The sequence below is a fragment of the Triticum urartu genome, chromosome 4 (assembly GCF_003073215.2).
Source record: "Triticum urartu cultivar G1812 chromosome 4, Tu2.1, whole genome shotgun sequence".
In the NCBI taxonomy this organism is placed as follows: Eukaryota; Viridiplantae; Streptophyta; class Magnoliopsida; order Poales; family Poaceae; genus Triticum; species Triticum urartu.
Window position 1 is genome coordinate 600,887,907 of NC_053025.1, and position 6,305 is coordinate 600,894,211.

Below are 6,305 nucleotides of genomic sequence, written 5' to 3' on the forward strand. Positions count from 1 at the left end.
GCTCCGTTTTAAAAATAAGACAATACGGGATATACAGGAAAGAAGGAGCAAATTTATCTAGATATAATATATTATGTTTATCAAGTCTATAATCCAATGGGGGATAATGTTTAATGAGTTGCTGCCCTTATCATTTCAGCTTCATCGTCACCTTAATTTTGCTTGGTTGAAGTTTAAAGCCTATGCCAAATTAATTTATCGCACGGGAGAAGGGTTGGCCAGAAGTAGTTGAGGCAAAAAAGTAGGCTCATTTCTGTGTCACTTGGTGTATGAGAAGTGATACTACTGATTGAACTTCTTTGTTATGCAATAGGTAATTCGATGGCGTACGTTTGTATCACGCAGTGTCGTGGGTATTCCCTATCAGATTGAGTCACCACCAATGTGTCGTCCAGCATATTGAGTCACGCAATGTCGCACCAATGGCATGAGCTCAAGGCGAAGGCGATTGCCCAGATGCCCATCTCCGGCCGACACCACTATCACCATCTCCTCACTGTAGGCCCTACTCGTGCGCCTGTGGCACGCCGCGCCTTGTGCTGAGCCTAGCGGTTCACACCAGACCAAGACTCTAGGAGACATCATACATTGTCCTTGTGGTATTCCGTGGTCGTGTTGCTGGCATACTGGCATCCTACGCAGGTTAAAGCGGCAGGGAACGTCAGCGCCAAGTCCACTGCCGGCAATATCGTGGGCAAGGGCCTGGGCTGGGCGACCTGGCTCCTGAACCGTGGCGTCATGCGACAAACTCAACACTAGGGACAAGTTTGCATTGTGGCCCCATGAGCCTAGCTTCAATTGCCTGCCCGCATTCGTGGCCGCCGTTCCGACGGGGACATTCACAAGGAGGTCGCTATGGTTCGATGCGTATGGAAACGACTTCAGGTGGGGCGCGCAAGTGGCCGTCCGGAGCGGCTTGAAGAACAAGGTGGATGGGAAGACAACGATGTACGAGGGCCGACGCGTCGGAGGCAGCATGGCGCTGGAGCTGTGCCTTGCCCCAGAGACACTCGCTAGGCTCATCGAGGACGGGGAGTTCATGGACGCAACCTATACTGCTGATGATGAATAATGACCGACCGTGTCTTTGACTCTGTTGTGCAGCAAAACTTTGTATGATCGACAACCCATCTTCCATGACTACTTTACTTTTTTGTTGCGAATGACTGCTATCAATGAGAACCAAATCCAACCATCGTGCTTAGGCACGTCTCGGGCGACGGGTGTAGCCAGTACTGCTCAATAGTGTTTGACCGTGACCCTCTTGCAACAAAAATTTGTACTCGTCTTTGATGGCCACTATCAACGAGGACCAAATCTATCGGCAGTGAAGATGATGCCCCCTTGGTCTGTCCGCAAAACCATGCCCCCATCAGCTGCTCCTGTTACCGGTATGTAGCTGCCATCGACGTTCAATTTTGTCCATCCGGCCGGGGGTAGCGTCCACCGCAGCTCCACATTCTGCTGAACGTGCTATTGTGGCGCCAAAACACTAACCTGAACAACCATCTTCACTTTCTCCATGTTATCTTTGGGGCCATCGATGAATGCACAACAAAAAAATGATATAACCTTGTAGAAATCTGCGAGATGCTTATGTTGGAGGTTGGACTTGCCATGAGTTATTCATTCCGCACATACCACACACGCCACATGGTCATCAGGACTATCATACGTGTAGCATCACGTAGATGCTCCAGTAGTGAGAATAACCATTCTAGACTAGTGTGGATGATATTCTCCACCTTGGGGATGGGCTAGTCAAGCGCCATAGCACATTACAACTCTTTTGCTAGGGGGCACCTACACATTGCGTGGAAGCTATTCTCTCATTCCACACCACAAAGGGGACACTCGTCAGAAAGCTCGAGGTGACGAAAGAATTTATTTGCCCCTGTGGCAAGCGAGTTGGAAACCAGCCTCCATGTGAAGATGCATACCTTTGAGGGAGCAGGCCACCCCTATATGGTCTTCCAGATGGTGCAATGACCATCAGGTGCCTTCCTCATTGCAGTCACCAATGAACGTTTGCACTCGTCCATGACGAGGAGATATGTGGAGGAACGATGAAGATACCATTCTTCTCGGGAGCCGATGCAATGACGCCGTCGGTGATGCGAGGCGACGTGCAAATGTTGGTGATGGTCACAACGTATGCCGGAAGGAAGTACTTTCACACCACGTTCGTACCCTAGTTGGCGGTGTGTAGGGAGGTGCTCGAGCTGGCCATGCACCATACGGATTTGCCCATTCTCATCGAGATGGATAGTGTAGAAACTGTGAACATATTCCACGCTTCGACAAGGGATCATTCGAGGAACCTTCAGGGGATTAAGAGGATGAAGGATGCTGAGACTAGGGACATTTCTTTTACGTCTATTTGTCGCTCGCAAATTAAAATTATCCATGCTCTTGCTGCTTACGGTAGGACCGTAGGAGAACCCCCCGTATTGTGGTATGGCTGAGTCCGGGTATGCGTGACATTGTAAACTTAATTCTGGAAAATTTGCCTCCTTTATTGGCAAACTTAACTCTTGCTCGCGCTCTCCCATTCCTTCCTCTATTCTGACTATTAGGTCGTATCTGGTAGCAACCGTCATGTTTGTTCTATGCTGCCTTTTATAGCTTGGTTTGGATAACATGTCACGTGTACAATTAAGTGGTATTATTTCTCTATCGTGGCCATCCGCCGGGAGCCGGGGAGCATGCGTTGCGTATGAGAAAAGATAAATACATGTGGCATTGTTTTAAGAGTAGTTGGTAGTAATAATTACTCTGAAGCCCTGCTTGGAATCGGTGTATTTTTTTACACCTGTATTTGTTTTACAAGTGTATCTTACCGGCCGTGTGCTAATTCCAGCTGAGAATCAAAACGACGGATCGTGGTCTGTATATTTTACAGGTGTAAAAGCGCTGGAAACGACATTCCAATCAAGGCCTGAAAATGTAACATGCCGACGTTCGGCCATATCTCTTAGGGCGTAGTGTGCCTCCACACTGTTTGATTTGTCGGCGGTGCCCATAATTACTTATAGCCACAATAATCACAAAGAAAAATTTCATTGTGAATTTAATTCTCTATATAATGCACTTTCATGAGAAATAACAAAAATCAAACAAGCTGAGTGGCACTAGTAGAAAACAGGGCTTTGGTTCGAGCCTGCCAAGCCCATTAGTCCCGGTTCAGTCACGAACTGGGACCCATGGGGTCATATGTCCTGGTTCGTGCGCCCAGGGACCCGGCCGGGCCTCGGGAGGCATTTGTCCCAGTTTATGTGGACCCATTTATCTCGGTTCTAGGCACAAACCGGGACCAATGGCAAGAACCGGGACCAATGAGCCTCGCTCCTGGCCCATAGCCATTGGTCCCGGTTCGTGCCTAGAACCGGGACAGAAGGGGGGCCTTTAGTCCCGGTTCCAGTCACAAACCGAGACAAATGAGTTGCCTATATATACCCCCTCGCCTGCTAGCAGAGCAGTCCACACTGCTCTGTTTTTTTGGCCGGCGAGGGGAGGGCATTTGGGTGCTTTAGCTCATCTCCTATGCACATGAGGTGTTCGATGAAATGCCCGAGCCACGCTAGTTAAGTTGTCTCCTCTCGAAGCTCGACCTCTGAGCTCCATTTTTCCGAGATTTGTCTAGGTTTAGCGGTCCGTCATGCCCCGTCCCCGTCTTCACCGCCGTCGATAGCCCGCGCCGATCTTGTCGTCGGCACCACCGTGGTGAGCCTCTTGTTCTTATCTTCTTTCTGAAAGAAAAAAAATTCTTACTTTAGATAGATACTTGTCTAATTTTCTTACTTTTGACACACATAATTATATATAATGCACGCAGATGAACCGGCAATGGATGTACGGTGACAGACACACCTTCGAGTACAATAAGGGCATGCATAATTTTCTCGAAGTGGCCGAGGCAAACAAGCAGAATGGTTTTATGTATTGTCCATGCCCTAATTGTGGGAATACGAAGTCTTACTCTAACCGGAAAATCCTTCACACCCACCTGCTTTATAAGGGTTTCATGCCACACTATAATGTTTGGATGAGGCACGGAGAAATAGGGGTTATGATGGAAGACAGCAAAGAAGAAGAGGATGATGACAACTATGTGCCCCCTGAATACGCTGATGCTGCAATGGGGGAAACTGCTGAAGATCAAGAGGAACCAGACGATGTGCCCGATGATGATGATCTCCGCCGGGTCATTGTCGATGCAAGGACACAATGCGAAAGTCAAAAGGAAAAGCTGAAGTTTGATCGCATGTTAGAGGATCACAAAAAAGGGTTGTACCCCAATTGCGAAGATGGCAACACAAAGCTCGGTGCCGTACTGGACTTGCTGCAGTGGAAGGCAGAGAATGTTGTGCCTGACAAAGGATTTGAGAAGCTACTGAAAATATTGAAGAAGAAGCTTCCAAAGGATAACAAATGGCCCGACAGTGCATACGCAGCAAAGAAGGTCGTATGCCCTCTAGGATTGGTGGTGCAGAAGATACATGCATGCCCTAATGACTGCATCCTCTACCGCGGTGCGTACGAGGATTTGAACGCATACCCGATATGCGGTGCATTGCGCTATAAGATCAGACGAGATTACCCTGGTGATGTTGACGACAAGCCCCCCCAGGAAGAGGGTTCCTGTGAAGGTGATGTGGTATGCTCCTTGTCGGTGTCAAAACCGGCGGATCTCGGGTAGGGGGTCCCGAACTGCGCGTCTAGGCCGGATGGTAACAGGAGACAAGGGACACGAAGTTTTACCCAGGTTCGGGCCCTCTCGATGGAGGTAAAACCCTACGTCCTACTTGATTAATATTGATGATATGGGTAGTACAAGAGTAGATCTACCACGAGATCGAGGAGGCTAAACCCTAGAAGCTAGCCTATGGTATGATTGTTGATGTGTATGTTGTCCTACGGACTAAAACCCCCCGGTTTATATAGACACCGGATAGGGTTAGGGTTACATGGAGTCGGTTACAATGGTAGGAGATCTTCATATCCGTATCGCCAAGCTTGCCTTCCACGCCAAGGAAAGTCCCCTCTGGACACGGGACGGAGTCTTCAATCTTGTATCTTCATAGTCCAGGAGTCCGGCTGAAGGTATAGTCCGGCTATCCGAACACCCCCTAATCCAGGACTCCCTCAGTAGCCCCCGAACCAGGCTTCAATGACGATGAGTCCGGCGCGCAGATTGTCTTCGGCTTTGCAAGGCGGGTTCTCCTCCAAATTCCGTGTACCTGTTTGAATAAAGTCCGGTTTCTTGTAGATGTTGCGCTCCTTGGCTTCTACGCCCAATAATGGCCGCTTCCCACGTGTCAAACGAATATGAAAAGTCTGAGTGTTTTTACATTCACACCCCTAGCCGCGTAAATGAGCTGCCCTATTTAAGGGGACGAGGATTTAGATCCAATCCACACCTTCTCCCCTCCGCGAGTGTTCATCAGAGCGCATCCGACAAAGGTCCATTCCACCATGGCCAGCCGTCGCAACTCCTCCCCTCGCCCTTCCAGCCCTAAGCCTGGATATTGGGAGAGATGTCCCCCCCCCCCGCATAGCGAGCTAGTGACGCTCCAGACCAAGGGATTTCCCCCCCGGCCTATATGGTCCCGGTTCGAGCCGGTCTTGCCGTTTACAACGGCGGAGAGCAAGCAGAGAATGCCCCTAATCCTTCCAAAGGAGAGCGGTTGTGCCTTGTCCCTTACTTAATAAGGGGGCTCAAATTTCCAATCCACCCATTTCTCCAGGGGCTGCTAGAGTTCTACGGCCTCCAGCTACATCATCTCACGCCTGCCTTAGTATTGCATATCGCGGGCTTTGTAGCCCTCTGCGAGCTGTTCTTGGGTGTTGAAGCTCATTTCGGACTATGGAAGGAGCTATTTTTCCTCGTGCCCCGTTCCAAGAAGGAGTCAATGTATCAGGTGGGTGGATCTGAAGTGTGGCGCATTGCCGGGACCGGATATCTGTCCGGAACCCCAAAGAAGGCGTCCGAAGACTGGCCCTCGGAATGGTTCTACATAGAAGATGTCTCGCTGCCGGATCCTGTCCGGATCGGCCTCCCTGAATTCAATAGTGCTCCCTTAAAGAAGCGCCTAAGCTGGCGTCCACGGAGCCCTCAGAGGGAAAGTGACAGGGACATCATTTACCTGATGGGCCGAATAAGATTGTTAGCCCATTCCGGACTAACCATGATCGGGGTTATGGCCGAATGCATTATGCGGGGGGTGCAGACGCTTCAGTATAGAAGCCACCCCATGTGGGACTTCAACGGGGAGGACGACGCCACCCGCTACGGTCGTAAGGGG

The 6,305-nt window shown here is 49.9% G+C and overlaps 1 pseudogene; it reads left to right on the top strand.

Annotated features, from left to right (window-relative positions):
* Positions 1-411: 411 nt before the first annotated feature.
* Positions 412-2,564, top strand: LOC125554944 (annotated as a pseudogene).
* The last annotated feature ends 3,741 nt before the right edge of the window (positions 2,565-6,305 follow it).